This window comes from Rattus norvegicus, chromosome Y (assembly GCF_036323735.1).
Source record: "Rattus norvegicus strain BN/NHsdMcwi chromosome Y, GRCr8, whole genome shotgun sequence".
Taxonomy (NCBI): Eukaryota; Metazoa; Chordata; class Mammalia; order Rodentia; family Muridae; genus Rattus; species Rattus norvegicus.
Genome location: NC_086040.1, coordinates 2,121,595 through 2,140,114, shown reverse-complemented (window position 1 = coordinate 2,140,114; position 18,520 = coordinate 2,121,595). Strand labels below are relative to the sequence as shown.

At 35.2% G+C, this 18,520-nt stretch overlaps 2 long non-coding RNA genes across 2 annotated transcripts; both read right to left on the bottom strand.

The window, feature by feature from the left end:
• Nucleotides 1-3,403: 3,403 nt before the first annotated feature.
• Nucleotides 3,404-5,374, bottom strand: LOC103694566 (uncharacterized). Its single transcript, XR_005498740.2, has 3 exons — nt 5,017-5,374; nt 3,926-3,998; nt 3,404-3,727 (listed from the first exon to the last, which is right to left on the bottom strand). It is a non-coding gene; the product is annotated as an uncharacterized LOC103694566 (long non-coding RNA).
• Nucleotides 5,375-16,440: 11,066 nt separating this feature from the next.
• Nucleotides 16,441-18,185, bottom strand: LOC103694562 (uncharacterized). The gene is made up of 3 exons (XR_597835.4): nt 17,974-18,185; nt 16,858-16,914; nt 16,441-16,661 (listed from the first exon to the last, which is right to left on the bottom strand). It is a non-coding gene; the product is annotated as an uncharacterized LOC103694562 (long non-coding RNA).
• Nucleotides 18,186-18,520: the final 335 nt, after the last annotated feature.

Here is an 18,520-nt window from a genome sequence, read left to right as displayed (position 1 = left end):
GGGGAAGAAACTTAAAGAAGTGGTCACTTGGGATATTTTCCAAATAGAACACCAATGTCTTATGCACTAATATCAAGATTTAACGAATGGGACATTATAAACCTACAAAGCTTCTGTAAGACAAAGGAAACTCCCATCAGGACAAAACAACAACCCACAGATTGCAAAAAGATCTTCTCCAATCCTACGTGTGAAAGACAGCTAATATCTAATATATACAAGAACTCAAGAAGTTAGACCCCAGTAAAAGCGAGTAATTAAAAATTAGGATACATATTTAAACAACAAATTCTCAGATGAAGAATATAAAATGGTGGAGAAGTACCTAAAGAAAAGTTCAATATCTTTAGTCATCATAAAAATGAGAATCAAAACTACCCTAATATTCCACTTTATACCCGACAGAGTGGCTAAAACCCAGGATATAACAGATACAGGCAAGGATGTAGAGAAAGAGGAACACTCTTCCATTGTAGATTTGATTGCAAGATGATACAGCCACTCTTGAAATCTCCCTTAATATTCCCTAGAATATTTGATGGAGTACTACTTTGAAACCAACGAATACCAGTCCTGTACATATGACAAAAAGATGTTGAAACATATAACAAACACACATAGCCAGAACCTGGAAAGTACCAAGATATACTTCAACAGGGTATCAAAACAGAAAATATTGTCATTTACAAAATGGAGTACTTTAATTTAAAATAATAATTTCATGAAATTCATAAAGAAGAAGATGTAGCTAGAAAATATGCTGAGCAGGGTAAATCAATCATACACATGCACACAAACAAAAAACAGTTGTGGTGTGAAGTCACTGATAAGGGAATATTAGTCCAAAAACATGGATAACCTAAAATAAAATCACAGACTACCTGAAGCTCAAGAAGAATGATGGCTAAACAATGATGGATGTTTCAATCTTTTATAGTAGAGGCAAAGAAAAATATTCATAGGAAGAGATATGGAGACAGTGTTTGGAGTAGATCCAGAAAGAATGGCCATTTAGAATCAGACCCACCTGAGGGTGAGGCACTTATATCTAACACTGTTCATACCAAGAAGTGCATGTTGAGAGGTGCCTGACAGAGCTTTTTCCTGAGAGGCACTGTCACAGTGTGAATTGTAGAAAGGCAAACATTCACACTCAGTATTTGGACTGAAAATATGGTGCTCATTGGAGGACATGAAGGAATAAAGGATCCAAAGGATAAAAACAAAGTACCAACTAACCAGTGTTCTCTGGAACTAAATCACCATCCAAAAAGCACACAGGAGAGACATGTGACTAAACCTCCATGTGTAGCAGAAGATGGCCCTGTTGATCTTCACTCTAGGTGAATTCCTGGGTCCTGAAAAGGGTAGATGCCCTTGTATAGGGAAATATCAGCGTGAGAAGAAGGAAAAGGGTGGGTGTTTGATAAAGGAACACTGTCATAGATAAAAGTGAAGGGGGATTGGATATGTGTTTTCTGAACAGTAATCTGCGAAAGGTGATAACATTTGTAGTGTAAGTAGAAAAAAGTCCAGGAAAAATATTGCAAGCAACATGTTGATTGTGAACTTGTAAAATAAAGTTTCATACTCCCAAATATATAAATATATTTGACATTTAGAGGAAGAGTAGAGTCATTGCAAAACATATCTAAACAAGACCGAGCTGTACAATACATCTTTAATCTTCATATACAATTCTGGGTACCCTGATGTATTATCAGTTCAGCAAGGATCTCTTTTCTTGTGAGAATAAAAAGCCTCTTCCTTAGGCCACATTTGCTCAATGCAGGAAACCTTGCTTGGTGGGCATTTAAGGACTTGGCTTCTCCAATGTCTCTGGGTACTCTTTGCAGAGTAGTTTTTAATTTCGGAGCTCCACACATTGATTTTAATGTCCTCTTGCAGGGAACATTCTGCAAACACACAATTTGTCTTTGGTGCTTTCTGCTACTATTGTGCAGTTTTCCATTACCTACCCACTACTACTTATTTCTTACCTGCAAAATATGAACATGTGTGTGATTCTGCTAATTTCTGCTGCCAGTGTGAAAGGTAGCCTGGCCTCCTTGTAGAACAGCTGTATCACTTTTCTGGGGTAGCAGGACCCTTGGAGGAAGCCAGGAAAACCCCACAACTTCATTCTCAGTTCAGGCATACACCTTCCACGTTGCTTTCCACTATTTGGAGTTTGATGGAAGGCATTGACATTATACTGGTTTTCTCTTTTCTGAGAACTTCGCCCAGATTTTCTCTGTAACAGTTATGGCCTATCTTCAGCTACTGTCTTGACTGAAAATTTAGCTTCACTGTATTCTATTATTTTTGGCACTGCACATTTCAAAACGCCTTTGTTTCTAAATTGCTATGGTTTTATTTTACTGTGAGCCTTCCACACGCTGTAAACAGGTCTGCTGCAGCCAAAAGCTCTTCTGCCTTAGAATAGTCTCCACCAAATATGTTAGTGGATAACCTTTAAACTTTAAACTCTGGATATTTAGACATGAAGCTAGATTCTTCTTTAGAATCTGTAGAAATCAAGTCTTATTTTTCAATCCCATACTCCCAGAAATAAGACTCAGAATCAAAACAAGTTTAATAATAACTTGTTCATATAGGTAGGCTCTTCTCTGAATAGTTCACCACTAAAACAACCCATTAATTATAATCTAAATTCTGTCTCATGTCCGGTTACCTCTCATGTGTCATGTGTCCATCACCTGATACCTTTACTGAAGCCAAATTCAACCCCCCACAAAAAACAAACATTGGAAATAAATAAACTGCAGATACCGTAATGTAGAAGAGGCTGAAGCAAATGCTGTTCAGTAGCAAGCTCCAATGAAGATAGAACTCGAGAGAAGGCTCCGACTCCTGACTCTCTAACTGATGCTATACTCTTGATAACAAAAGTAGGCTACCTTAGCTTCACACTGACTGACCCAGACCTAACAAGTGATTGACTGTGACAACTGCAGATAATTTATACCCCACAAATTCAATATGAGGAAAACTGTGGTTGAATTAATGAAAAATCCATTTAAGAAGAAAAGGAGAGTTATCTCATTGAAGATGAGTGCCCTCAATTAACTTGAATACAACAATATCTTTCAGACTTTAGCCATTCACCAGGCAGCGCTGGTAAAGTACATGAAAAAATCAATACACACAAAGCAGAGTACTGCTTGTCTGGCCAAAATGAGATAAGACACAAATTACCCTCAATAGACTTAAAGCCTCAGGAATAGGAGAGGAAAGGTGTGGTGGATGTTAGATGGGAAAACCTCTTGTAGACAGGATGAGGAACTCTCTGATGGTAGAATTTGAAAGGATAATTGGACTAAAAAATATTAAACAATAAGAATGATTTTAAAAAAGCTAATAATCATTTACAAAAAATGTGTTTTCTTATTTCAAGAATTTATTGACTGGTTACACTGTGTCTATTGTGACATCCATAGTATGTATCTGCTTAGCATTTAAGTGGAATAATGGGTTTCTCACAGAAGGACTTTATTTTTCTTTATTCGAGCCAGTAGTCATTCTATGATGTCCAAACGAATTAGAATTTCCCAGAACATGGCTATTGAATATGTGATGTAGTCACCATAATATGATTGAAATTGTTCACCAGAAGAGTCTCAGCATTGTTCTTGTTTTATATAGAAGGTGTTGTCCTTACAGCTATATGAGATGGTAACTTTGGTGTCCATTCATATAGTGTTATCTGTAAAAGAAATGACATTTTCGTTTATATATGGAGCCTAGACATTTGTGATCATGCTCATAATAACTTCTATTTTATAATGAACATAATTACCTAAGAGATATAGATAGCAATTTGTGAAAGAGCAACATAGACATGTATTACTTGCGGAAGCATAGACTGAATAAAAAAAATTGAGGCCAGTTTGAAATCTCTTACCTAGAGAACTTCAGCGGTATTCTCCAGCAATGTCTGTGATCTTTATGGCAAAGTATCCTTCAGTGGCATTTCACTTGATACAAGCAAAAGAAAGCATATAAACAAAAATTGGATATGAATAAAATTGAAATTAATGTCAAATTTCCAAAATCAAACTGAGAGAATGTTGAAAATCTGCAATAGGAAAATAAACAAAACAAAATAAAAACATAGCCAAAAAACAAAGTATAAAATCAAAGCTAAATAAAAAAAAAGGAAGAAAACCAACAATGAACAAACAAACAAAAAATACCTAAAGAAATAAAAATGGAGAAAATGAATTTTAAAAGCATCCCATGTTTCATAATGTTGTTATTTTTGGTATACTGACGTTATATATTTTAGATGAATGTGAGTGAAAAAAAGATAGAAATAAACAACAAAATTACAATCTAAGAAGAGATTTGTATAAGAGGGCTAAAATATATTCATAAATAGTAACAATCAATTTATGAAGGCACTTGAAATTGCATACAAAAAGGAAATTGTCTATAGAAAACACACTAACAACATAAAAAAATCAAAAACATATTTTGTGCACAAAAAATTTGAGATAAAACCATTTAAGTTTCTTAATAGAGCCATGATGATTTCTATTTAGCAACCCTACATTATTTATACTTTATCACACTTCATTTCTGACATTAGGTCAGTAACACAGAACATATATTTAGGATGAAAAAGGAAGTAAACAAAAACCATTGTACAAAAGAGAGGGAATAAGGGAATTCACCCAATTTTAAAACAATATAATGCTGAGAAACAAGTACTTTAAGTATTTTTATCAATGCAGGCTGAATCAGAGGTTCTGTACAGAGTTCAATACATAATTAGTAATTTAAAATTTTCTATACTCAACAATTAGTGAAGACAGTGATTAAAACATCTATATTTCAAACAAGAAATGGATCAAGTGTAACAGATCTATGGTGCGCAAAGGACCAATTCTTTCCTTTCATTAGTTCCTTCAGAATTTCCATGGTTTTACAAATATCTGCCCACCCACTTCTGTCCTATATTAATGTTAGTACAATTGCCTATATACAGCTTACCTCTAGTAAAATCTTCAGGAAGACAAAAATGGTTGCAAGCACAATGCTACCAAGAAATATGAATTCAAGGTTCATGGCAGTTTTCTGTTACGTTTACTAATTTAGAATCTGGTAACAGCGGTTGTAACAAAGAACACAGAATAGTCTTTGAAAAGAACCTAATAGCTCGTTCTCTGCCTTATGATAGCCGGTTGAATTGCTTCTGCCAGGCCTTATATACTCTTGGTGAGGTCATGAAATAAGATTTTTTTACACAAGCATGACCTTATAATCACGCTTGAATCAACTGCCTGAATTAGTCTAGTACACAGGAAATCAGATGATCGCTGGATATAACTTTACTCAATCTAGGACAGGATACATCTAAAAGAGAAAGCAAGAATAAAACATTATGAGATACAGTCTAAAAGATGCTAAATGGGCAACAGGTCATAAACAGACTAACCAAAAATGCAACATAAAAATATTAACAATGTTTTGCAATATAAAGTTGCTTTATTTCATGGAATTCTATTGACTCAATGAAAGATGAAGAAACACACACACACACACACACACACACATACTCACACATTTTTCATCTATACAAATAATACAATATAAAGACTATTTTAAAAACCTATATACCTTCATGAACTTATTGATGAAGTGGATATGTGAACAGCTTTAGCCCGTGGTGGGCTGATAGGACACATGGGATTATTTCTCTCTTTCTGTACCTGTTGAGGCCTGTTTTATGACAGATTATACAGTCAGTTTTGGACAAAGTACCATGAGGTGGTGAGAAGAAGGTATATCATTTTGTTTTAGGGGAGAATGTTCTATAAATATCTGTTAAGTCCATTTGAACTTCTCTTAGTCTGTGTATGTCTCTGTTTAATTTCTGTTTCCTTGATCTGTCCATTGATGAGAGTGGCATGTTGAAATCTCCTACTATGATTGTGTGAGTTTCAATGTGTGTTTTGAGCTTTAGTAAGGTTTCTTTTACGTATGTAGGTGCATTTGTATTTGGGGCATAGATATTTAGGATTGAGAGTTCATCTTGGTGGATTTTTCCTTTGATGAATATGAACTGTCCTTCGTTATCTTTTTTGATGACTTTTAGTTGAAAATTGATTTTATTTGATATTAGAATGGCTACTCCAGCTTGCTTCTTCCGACCATTTTCTTGGCGAGTTGATTTCCAGCCTTTCACTCTGAGGTAGTGTCTGTCTTTGTCTCTGAGGTGTGTTTCCTGTAGGCAGCAGAATGCAGGGTCCTCGTTGCGTATCCACTTTGTTAATCTATGTCTTTTTATTGGGGAGTTGAGACCATTGATGTTGAGAGATAATAAGAAATAGTGTTTATTGCTTCCTGTTGTATTCGTATTTGGATGTGAGGTTATGTTTGTGTGCTTTTCTTCTCTTTGTTTTGTTGCCAAGAAGATTAGTTTGTTGTTTCTTCTTGGGTTTAGCTTGCCTCCGCATGTTGGGCTTTACCATTTATTATCCTTTGTAGTGCTGGATTTGTAGAAAGATATTGTGTGAATTTGGTTTTGTCATGGAATATCTTGGTTTCTCCATCTATGTTAATTGAGAGTTTTGCAGGATACAGAAACTTGGGCTGGAATTTGTGTTCTCTTAGGGTCTGAATGACATCTGTCCAGGATCTTCTGGCTTTCATAGTCTCTGGCAAAAAGTCAGGTGTGATTCTGATAGGTCTGCCTTTATATGTTACTTGGCCTTTTTCCCTTACTGCTTCTAATATTCTTTCTTTATTTTGTGCATTTGGTGTTTTGACTATTATGTGTAGGGAGGTGCTTCTTTTCTGGTCCAATCTATTTGGAGTTCTGTAGGCTTCTTGTATGCCTATGGGTATCTCTTTTTTAGGTTAGGGAAGTTTTCTTCTATGATTTTGTTGATCTTATTTACGGTCTTTGAGCTGGGATTCTTCACTCTGTTCTATACTATTATCCTTAGGTTGTATCTCATTGAGTCCTGGATTTCCTCTATGTTTTGGACCAGTAGCTTTTTCCTCTTTTCATTATCTTTGACAGTTGAGTCGATGATTTCTATGGAATCTTCTCCTCCTGAATTTCTCTCTTCTATCTCTTGTATTCTGTTGGTGGTGCGTGTATCTAGGACTTCTTGTCTCTTCCTTTTTTTTCTATATCCAGGGTTGTTTCCCTGTGTTCTTACTTCACTGCTTCTATTTCCATTTTTAATTCCTTCAATTGTTTGATTGTGTTTTCCTGGAATTCTTTCAGGGATTTCTGTGATTCCTTTCTGTAGGCTTCTACTTGTTTATTTATGTTTTCTTGTGTTTCTCTAAGGGAGTTCTTCCTGGCTTTCTTGATGTCCTCAGGCATCATGATCAAATATGATTTTGAAACTACCTCTTCCTTTTCAGGTGTGTTTGGATATTCTGTGTTTGCCTGGTGGAAGATTTGGGCTCCAATGATGCCATATAGTTTTGGTTTCTATTGCTTGGGTTCCTGCGCGTGCCTCTCGCCATCAGATTATTTCAAGTGTTACTTTGTTCTGCTATTTCTGACAGTGGCTAGACTGTCCTATAAGCCTGTGTGTCAGGAGTTCTGTAGACATGTTTTCCTGTTTTCTTTCAGCCAGTTATGGGAACAGAGTGCTCTGCTTTTGGGCGTGTAGTTTTTCCTATCTACAGGTCTTCAGCTGTTCCTGTGGGCCTGTGTCTTGAGTTACCAGGCAGGTGTCTTGGAGCAGGAAGCTTTGACTTACCTGTGGGCCTGAGGTTCAAATTTGCTCCGTGGAGTGTTGCTTATGAGCTCTCCGCAGGGGCAGCAACCAGGAAGATATCTGCCACCCTTTTTGGGAGCTTCCATGCACCAGGCCTGGATCTAGATGGCATTTTGTGTTTTCCTCTGGAATCAGTAATGTGGGCAGAGTGTAGTCTCTTCTGGTTTCCCAGGCATGTCTGTCTCTCTGAAGGTTTAGCTCTCCCTATCACGGGATTTAGGTGCAGAGAACTGTTTATCTCTTTGGTCCCTCAGGTTCTGTTGGTGTCTCAGATGCAGCAGGCCCACTGCCCCTGTGCCCTTATCCAAGGGAACCCAGAGGCCATATACAGTTTCCCCTTGGGCCAAGGATGTGGGCAGGGGTGGGCAGTATTGGTGGTCTCTTCCTCTCTGCAGTCTCAGGAGTGCCCACCTGTCTCAGCAGTGAGCTCTCTCTCCCAAGGGGTTTGGGAGTAGTGAGCTGGAGGCAGGGAGCACGAAATTGGGCCACAGTCTTGATTTCTGAAAAATTTTAGGCACTTTGGCCAGAAATCTCCCTTAACGACAATACTACGTCTTTTTTCTTTCTTTCTTTTGTAAGGCATGCTATATTTCAAACAATATCAAACAGATTTTCTAGCACCATTATATTCAACAATATTAAAACTGCAATAGTTTTGAAAATTAAAACATTTAAAGCAAAACTCGTTAAAATAGCTCCACTGGCCACAAAATTCCATAGGACCGACTGCACGCCTCTGCCCACATCCCTGTTCCATGGGGAAGCTCCCCGGTGACTCTGGAATATGAAATAGGAATACGGAAAAGGCCAGTTGCTATTCACTGTGGTTCTGTTCTGTGCCCAGGACTGAAATGAACTGGACAACCGACTACCTACACCAAAATACCTTTGGGGAGATAGCTTGAACTTCAGAAGTGGGGACACTCCTGGAAAATAAAGGGTGTTATCATTCTAGACACAAGAGGGACTTGCCTGATGACAACTGTGTCCCTTGGCTCAAGAACTTGCAGCAACAAGGGGCAGGACCCTTCTGCTTCATTCCTGCATCTAGATCTGAACAAATAGTAACCAGAAGTTCCTATAGACTTGACATCAGTGTTCCTGTTCTCAGAAAAGACAGAAAAAAAACAGGAAAAAAGTATTAAAGAGTGCTGACACAGAGTCCTATAGGAAGATCAAGTGACTCTCAGAAACAGCAAGATAAGCAAACAACAGAGCCAACTCAATTGCTAGCGGCAAGTGCCGGAACGTTAGAAACAGAATCCAAGACTACTTCGAATCATCAGAGTCCATTTCTCCTATCAAAGAAAATACTGGATATCCCAACACACCAGAAAAGCAAGATTTTGATTTAAACTCACATTTTATGATGCTGATTCATGTCTTTAAAAAGGAAATAAATAACTCCCTTAAGAAATGCCAGACAACACAAATAAATGAGTAGAAGAGGTTCATGAGGAAACACAAAAATCACTGAAAGCATTAAAGGGAAACACAACCGAAGTTTCAGAGGAATTAAAGAAAACCGTCCAGGATATCTAAATAGAAATAGAAACAATAAAGAATGCAAAAGGGTATACAAACCTGGAGATACAAAAGATCCGCAGACATTAGCAGAGATCCGCAGTCATAGATTGAAGCATCACAAACAGAATACAAGAACAGAAGAGAATCTCAGGGGGAGAACATACCATTGAAAATTTGATACAACCCTAAACATTGATCTAAAAGTCAAAAGGCTCCTGTCCCAAATCATCCAAGAAATCCAGGACAGAATAAGAAAATCAAACATAAGGATAATAGGTCGAGAAGAAACTTAAGAGTTCCAAATTTAAGGCCCAGTAACTATCTCTAACAAAATCATACAAGAAAAGTTTCAAAACCTAAAATAAGAGATGCCCATAAACATACAAAAAAGCTATAGAACGCCAAATAGATTGGACCCGAAGAGAAATAAAAACCATCACATAACAGTTAAAACACCAAATGCACAAACCAAAGAAAGAGTATTGAAATAGAAATGGAAAAAGGTCAAGCAAGTGACATGTAAAAGCAGGCCCATAAGAATTAAACCAGAATTCTCACCAAAGACTATGAGAGCCAGAGGATCCTGGACAGATGTCATACAGACTCTCAGAGAACATAAATGCCAGCCCAGTCTACTATATGAAGCAAAACTATAAATTAACTTAGTTGGAGAAACCAAGATATTTTATGAGAAAACCAAATTTACACTATCTTTCTACAAATCAAGTCCTACAAATAATAATTGATGAAAAATTCCAACATAAGAAGGGAAACTACACCCTAGAAAAAGGAAGTGAGAAATCTGCTTGAAACAAAAGGAGTCACACAAATAATAAATATACACTTACTTTTAAAAAATCAGTTTTAAATATCTCTTAATATCAATGATCTTCTTCCCCATTAAAAAGATATACACTTGAAGACTAAATATGTAAAAAGCACTCAGCATTATGAAGCATTTGGAAACACACCTTAGTGACAAAAGGGGCATTACCTAAGAGAAATAGGATAGAAAACAATATTCCAAGTAATTAGTCCCAAGACACATACCAGGACTAGCCATTCTAATATCCAATAATATCAACCTACACCCAAGGTTATAAGGAAAGGACACCTCCTATTCATCAAATTAAGAACAAATATAATAAACACTGAACCCCGATTATTTATTCTTCAAATACATAGGCAACTACATTCATAAAAGAAACCTTATAAAAGCTGAAAGCATACAAGGAAACAATCACAATAATAGTGGAAGATTTTGATATCACACTCTTCATAAATGAACAGATCTTGGAAACAGAAAATAAAAAACATAGAGAAATGAGAAGAGGTTATGAACCAAATGGATATAACAGATAACTGTACAATATTTCATTAAAAAATAAAAGCAAGATATAACCAAAAAACAAAGTATATCCTAATAACAAACAAACAAACAAACAAAAATACCCTCAATGCACCTCATGATGGCTTCTATAAAATTGATCATACAATTGTTCACAAAACAAGACTCAAAGGATAAAAAAATATGTTAAAGTACTTCCAAGCATAATTTCAGATCACCACATACTAAATCGAGTTTTCAACAACAACAACAATTACAGAAATCCCACATATAGCGGGAAGGTGAACAATGCTCTATTCCATGATAACTCGGTCAAGTAGAAATAAAAAAGAATTTAACGACTTTTTAGAATTTGTTTAAAATGTAGCAAAAGAGATCCAAACTTATGTGACATAATGAAAATAGTTCTAAGATTACAACTCATAGATCTGTGTTCCCCCATCAAAAAACAAAAAAAAAAAAAACAAAAACAAAAAAGAGAAAGAAAAACAAACAGACAAAAACTGGATACATCATGAAAAGAAAGAACAACAAAAAGAATACACCACAGATGAAAAACAAACTCTGGGATGAAATGAAACAAGTAGTGGTATATATTATCTATCTATCTATCTATCTATCTATCTATCTATCTATCTATCTATCTATATCTATATGTATATATATATACATATATATATACACACATATATATGTGTGTGTATATATATGTGTGTGTGTATATATAGATATATATCTATACATGCATATACATATATATATATATATATATATATATATATATATATATATATATCCCTGTCAGACCTTCATAGAACATGTAAATATAACTGTCCAAACTACTTCATAAAATAGAAAAAAAAGGAATACTACTCAAATACGGCTATGAAGCAACAATCATGTTTATACCCACACCAAAAAAGGCCCAATAAGGTAAGAGATTTTAATACTAATATCCCTTATGAATGTCAAATAAAAATCAGTCAATAAAATATTATCAAACAGAATCCATGAAAATGTCAAAGTGATCATCCATAATGATCCAGTAGACATCTTCCCAGTGAGGCAGTGATGGTTCAATACACAGAAATCCACCATCATAATCTACTATATAAACAAACTGAAAGAGGGTAAAAGACACATGGTCATCTTATTAGATGCTAAGAAATCATTTGATATATTTCAACACATTTACACGTTAATATTCATGGAAATACTAGCAATTCAAAGCCTATATCTAAACATTGGATAAGCAATATAGAGGGAACCAGTAGACAAACTAAATGGTGAGAATCTTATAGAAATCACACAAAAATATAAACCTAGAGAAGCCTGCCCATTTCCTCCTACTTATTCAAATAGTATTGGAGTCAAAGCAATCTAACAGCTAAAGGAGGTCAAAGGGAAACAAATAAGAAAGGAAAAAGTTAAAATATCAGTCTTTGCTGACGATATGAAAGTATACTTAAGTGCTCAAAAGGTTTTACCAGAAACCTACTAATCTGATAAACATTTCAGCAAAGTCACTAGATACATTACCTAACATAAATCATTTGCCTTCCTCTTCTCAAAGGTTAAACAGGCTGAAAAGAAATTATGGAAATGACATTTTTTTCTACAGTCACAAAGGATAAAAAAAATCTCATTGACACTGTACATAAGTAAGTGAAAAATCTGTATGAGAAGGAGTTCAAGTTTCTGTCGAAGAAATTGAAGATCTTAGAAGATGGAGAGATATCCCATGTTTCTGGATGGGCAGGATAAATATTGGAAAAATGGACAACTTGTCAAAAGCAATCTCCAGATTCAAAGAAAATGCCATCCAAATACCACTTCATTTTTTTCATAGAGTTAGAAAGAAAATTTTTCAAATTCATTTTGAATGAAAAAGAAAAGAAAAAAAAAAGCAGGATATCAAAATCTGTCATGAACATCAAAAGAACTTCAGGGAAGAATCGCCATTCATGATATAATGTTATATTGTAGAGCAAAAGTGATATGAAATGAATTGTAATTGAACAGAGACAGGCTGTTCAATCATTAGAATAAAATTGAAGACCCAGAAATGTACTGACACATCTTTGGTCACTTGATCTTTGAATGAAGGACTAAAACTATTCAGTGGAAAGAAAATAGCATTTTCAACAAATGATGCTGATTCAACTGGAGATCAGCATGTAAAGAATGTAAATCTTCCCATTCTTACCTCTTTCTACAAAACTTAAATCCAAGTGGACCAAGGTCCTACATATCAAATCAGATACACTCAAATGAAAAGAAGAGAAATTGGGGAAGAAACTTAAACAAGTGGTCACTTGGGACATTTTCCAAATAGAACACCAATGTCTTATGCACTAATATCAAGATTTAACGAATGGGACATCATAAACCTGCAAAGCTTCTGTAAGACAAAGGAAACTCCCATTAGGACAAAACAACAACCCACAGATTGCAAAAAGATCTTCTCCAATCCTACGTGTGAAAGACAGCTAATATCTAATATATACAAAAACTCCAGAAGTTAGACCCCAGTAAAAGCAAGTAATTAAAAATTAGGATACATATTTAAACAACAAATTCTCAGTTGAAGAATATAAAATGGTGGAGAAGTGCCTAAAGAAAAGTTCAATATCTTTAGTCATATGAAAAATGAGAATCAAAACTACCCTAATATTCCACTTTATACCCGACAGTGTGGCTAAAACACAGGATATAACAGATACAGGCAAGGATGTAGAGAAAGAGGAACACTCTTACATTGTAGATTTGATTGCAAGATGATACAGTCACTCTTGAAATCTCCCTTAATATTCCCAAGAATATTTGATGTAGTACTACCTTAAAATGAATCAATACCAGTCCTGGACATATGACTAAAAGATGTTGAAACATATAACTAACACACATAGCCAGAACCTGGAAAGTACCAAGATATACTTCAACAGGGTATCATATAAAGAAAATATTTTCATTTACAAAATGGAGTACTTGAATTTAAAACAATGACTTGATGAAATTCATAAACAAGAAGATGTAGCTAGAAAATATGCTGAGCAAAGTAAATCAATCATACACATGCACACAAACAAAAAGTAGTTGTGGTGTGAAGTCACTGATAAGGGAATATTAGTCCAAAAACATGGATAACCTAAAATAAAGTCACAGACTACCTGAAGCTCAAGAAGAATGATGGCTAAACAATGATGGATGTTTCAATCTTTTTTAGAAGAGGCAGAGAAAAATATTCATAGGAAGAGATATGGAGACAATGTTTGGAGTAGATACTGAAAGAATGGCCCTCTAGGGTCTGCCCCACCTGAGGGTGAGGCACTTATATCTAACACTGTTCATACCAAGAAGTGCATGTTGAGAGGTGTCTGACAGAGCTTTTTCCTGAGGGGCACTGTCACAGTGTGAATTGTAGAAAGGCAAATGTTCACACTCAGTATTTGAACTGAAAATATGGTGCTCATTGGAGGATGTAAAGGAATAGAGGATCCAAAGTATAAAAACAAAGTAACAACTAACCAGTGTTCTCTGGAACTAAATTAACATCCAAAAAGCACACAGGAGAGACATGTGACTAAACCTCCATGTGTACAAGAAGTTGGCCCTGTTGATCTTCACTCTAGGTGAATTCCTGGATTCTGAAAAGGGTAGATGCCCTTGTGTAGGGAAATATCAGCGTGAGAAGAAGGAAAAGATGGGTGTTTTGGTAAAGGAACACTGTCATAGATAAAAGTGAAGGGGGATTGGATATGTGTTTTCTGAACAGTAATCTGTGAAAGGTGATAACATTTGTACTGTAAGTAGAAAAAAAATCCAGGAAAAATATTGCAAGCAACATGTTGATTGTGAACTTGTAAAATAAAGTTTCATACTCCCAAATATATAAATATATTTGACATTTAGAGGAAGAGTAGAGTCATAGCAAAACGTATCTAAACAAGACGAAAATATACAATACATCTTTCATCTTCATATACAGTTCTAGGAACCCTGATGTATTTAACAGTTCAGCAAAGATCTCTTTTCTTGTGAGAATAAAAAGCCTCTTCCTTAGGCCACATTTGCTCAATGCAGGAAACTTTGCTTGGTGGACATCTTATGGACTTGGCTTCTCCAACATCTGTGGGTACTATTTGCACAGTTGTTTTTCATTTCGGAGCTGCACATATTGATTTTAATGTCCCCTTGCAGGGAATATTCTGCAAACACTCAATTTGTCTTTGGTGCTTTCTGCTACTATTGTGCAATTTTCCATTACCTACCCACTCCTACTTATTTCTAACCTGCAGAATATGAACATGTGCGTGATTCGGCTAATTTCTGCTGCCAGTGTGAAAGGTAACCTGGCTTCCTTGCAGAACAGCTGTGTCACTTTTCTGGGGTAGCAGGACCCTTGGAGGAAACCAGGAAACCCCCACAACGGCATTCTAAGTTCACGCACACTCCTTCCACATTGCTTTCCACTTTTTGGAGATTGATGGAAGGCATTGACATTATAGTGGTTTTCTCTTTTCTGAGAACTGTGCCCAGATTTTCTCTGTAACAGTTATGGCCCCTCCTCAGCTACTGTCTTGATTGTAAATTTAGCTTCATTGTATTCTATTCTTTTGGGCAAACCGCACGTTTCAAAATGCCTTTGTTTCTAAATTGTTATGGTTTTGTTTTACTGTGACCCTTCCACAGGCTGTAAACAGGTCTGAAGAAGCCAAAAGCTCTTCTGCCTTAGAATGGTCTCCACCAAATAAGTTAGTGGATAACCTGTAAACTTTAAACTCTGGACATTTAGACATGAAGCTAGATTCTTCTCTACAATCTGTAGAAATCAAGTCTTATTTTTCAATACCATGCTCCCAGAAATAAGACTCAGAATCAAAACAAGTTTAATAATAACTTGTTCATATAGGTACGCTCTTCTCTGAATTAGTTCACCACTGAAACAACCCATTAATTATAATCTAAATTCTGTCTCATGACTGGTTACCTCTCATGTTTCATGTGTTCATCACATCATACCGTGAGTGAAGCCAAATTCAATCCTCCACAAAAAACAAACAATTAGAAATAAATAAACTGCAGATACCGTACTGTAGAAGAGGCTGAAGCAAATGATGTTCAGTACCAAGCTCCAATGAAGATAGAACTCGAGAGAAGGCTCTGACTCCTGACTCTCTAACTGATGCTATACCTTGATAAAGACAGGAGGCTACCTTTGCTATACACTGACAGACCCAGACCTAACAAGTGACTTACTGTGATAACTGCAGATAATTGATACCCCACAAATTCAATGTGGGAACAACTTTGGTTGAATTAATGAAAAATCCATTTAAGCAGAAAAGGAGAGTTATCTCATTACTGAGTGCTCTCAATTAACTTGTATACACAATATCTTTCAGACTTGGAGCCATTCACCAGGCATCTGGTACAGTACATGACAAAATCAATACACACAAAGCAGAGTACTGCTTATCTTGCCACAATGAGATAAGACACAAATTACCCTTAATAGACTGAAAGCCTCAGGAATAGGAAAGGAAAGGTGTGGTGAATGTTACATGGGGAAAACCTCTTGAAGACAGGATGAGGAAATCTCAGATGGTAGAATTTGAATGGATAATTGGACTATAAAAATATTAAACAATAAGAATGATTTTAAAAAATCTAATAATCATTTACAAAAAATGTGTTTTCTTATTTCAACAATTTATTGACTGGTTACACTGTGTCTATTCTGACATCCATAGTATGTATCTGCTTAGCATTTAAGTGGAATAATGGGTTTCTCACAGATAGGATTTTATTTTTCTTTATTCGAGCCAGTAATCATTCTACGATGTCCAGATGAACTACAATTTGCCTGACCATGGGTATTGAATATGGGATGTAGTCACCATAATATGATTGAAATTGTTCACCAGAAGAGTCACAGCATCGTTCTTGTTTTACATAGAAGGTGTTGTCCTTACAGCTATACGAGATGTTAACTTTGGTGGCCATTCATATAGTGTTATCTGTAAACGAAATGACATTTTCATTTATATATGGAACCTAGACATTTGTGATCATGCTCATAATAACTTCTGTTTGACAATGAACATAATTACCTAAGAGATACAAATAGCAATCTGTGAAAGAGCAACATAGATATGTACTACTTGGGGAAGCATAGACTGAAAAAAAAATTGAGGCCAGTTTGAAATCTCTTACCTAGAGAACTTCAGCGGTATTCTCCAGCAATGTCTGTTATCTTTATGGCAAAGTATCCTTCAGTTGCATTTCAGTTGTTACAAGCAAAAGAAAGCACATAAACAAAAATTGGATATGAGTAAAATTGAAATTAATGTCAAATTTCCAAAAGCAAACTGAGAGAATGTTGAAAATCTGCAATAGGAAAATAAAAAAACAAAACAAATATAAATAAATAAATTAAAAAAGCCAAAAAACAAAGTATAAAATCAAAGATAAATCAAAGGAAACAAAACCAAAGCAAACCAACAAACGAACAAACAAACAAAAAATACCCAAAGAAATAAGTATGGACAAAATGAATTTTGAAAGCATCCCATGTTTTATAATGTTGTTATTTTTATAAGTGATGTTATATATTTTAGATGAATGTGAGTGAAAAGAAAGATAGAAATAAACTACAAAATTGCAACCTAAGAAGAGATTTGTATAAAGGGCTAAAATATATTCATAAATAGCAACAATCAATATATTAAGGAACTTGAAATTGCATACAAAAGGGAAATGGTCTATAGAAAGAACACTAACAACATAAAAAAATCAAAAACATATCTTGTGAATAAAAAAATATGAGATAAAACAATTTAAGTTTCCTAATAGAGCCATGATGATTTCTATTTAGCAAACCCTACATTATTTATAGTTTATCACATTTCATTTCTGGCATTAGGTCAATAACACAGAACATATATTTAGGAGGAAAAAGGAAGTAAACAAAAACCATTCTACAAAAGAGAGGGAATAAGGGAATTCACCGAATATTAAAACAATATAATGCTGAGTAACAAGTACTTTAAGTATTTTTATCAATGCAGGCTGAATCAGAGGTTCTGTACAGAGTTCAATACATAATTAGTAATTTAAAATTTTTTATACTCAACAATTATAGAAGACAGTGTTTAGAAACTTCTATATCTCAAACAAGAAATGGATCAAGTGTAACAGATCTATGGTGCGCGAAGTGACCAACTCTTTCCTTTCAGTAGTTCCTTCAGAATTTCCATGGATTTACAAATATCTGCCCAATCACTTTCTGTCCTATGTTAATGTTAGTAAAATTGCCTATATACAGCTTACCTCTAGTAAAATCTTCAGGAATACAAAAATGGTTGCAAGCACAATGCTGCCAAGAAATATGAATTCAAGGTTCATGTCAGTTTTCTGTTACGTTTACTAATTTAGAATCTGGTTACACTGGTTGTAACAAAAAAACTTAGAATAGTCTTTGAAAAGAACCTAATAGCTCGTTCTCTGCCTTATGATAGCCGGCTGAACTGCTTGTGCCAGGCCTTATATACTGTTGGTGAGGTCATAAAATAGAATTATTTTACGCAATAGTGACCTCATAATCATGCTTGAATCAACTGGCTGAATTAGTCTAGTACACAGGAAATCAGATGAAGGCTGGATATAACTTTACTCAATCTAGGACAGGCTACATCTAAAAGAGAAAGCAAGAATAAGAGATTATGAGATACAGTCTAAAAGATGGTAAATGGGCAACAGGTCATAAACAGACTACCCAAAAATGCAACATAAAAATATTTTCAATGTTTTGCAATTTAAAGTTGCTTTATTTCATGGAATTCTATTGACTCAAGAAAGATGAAGAAACACACACACA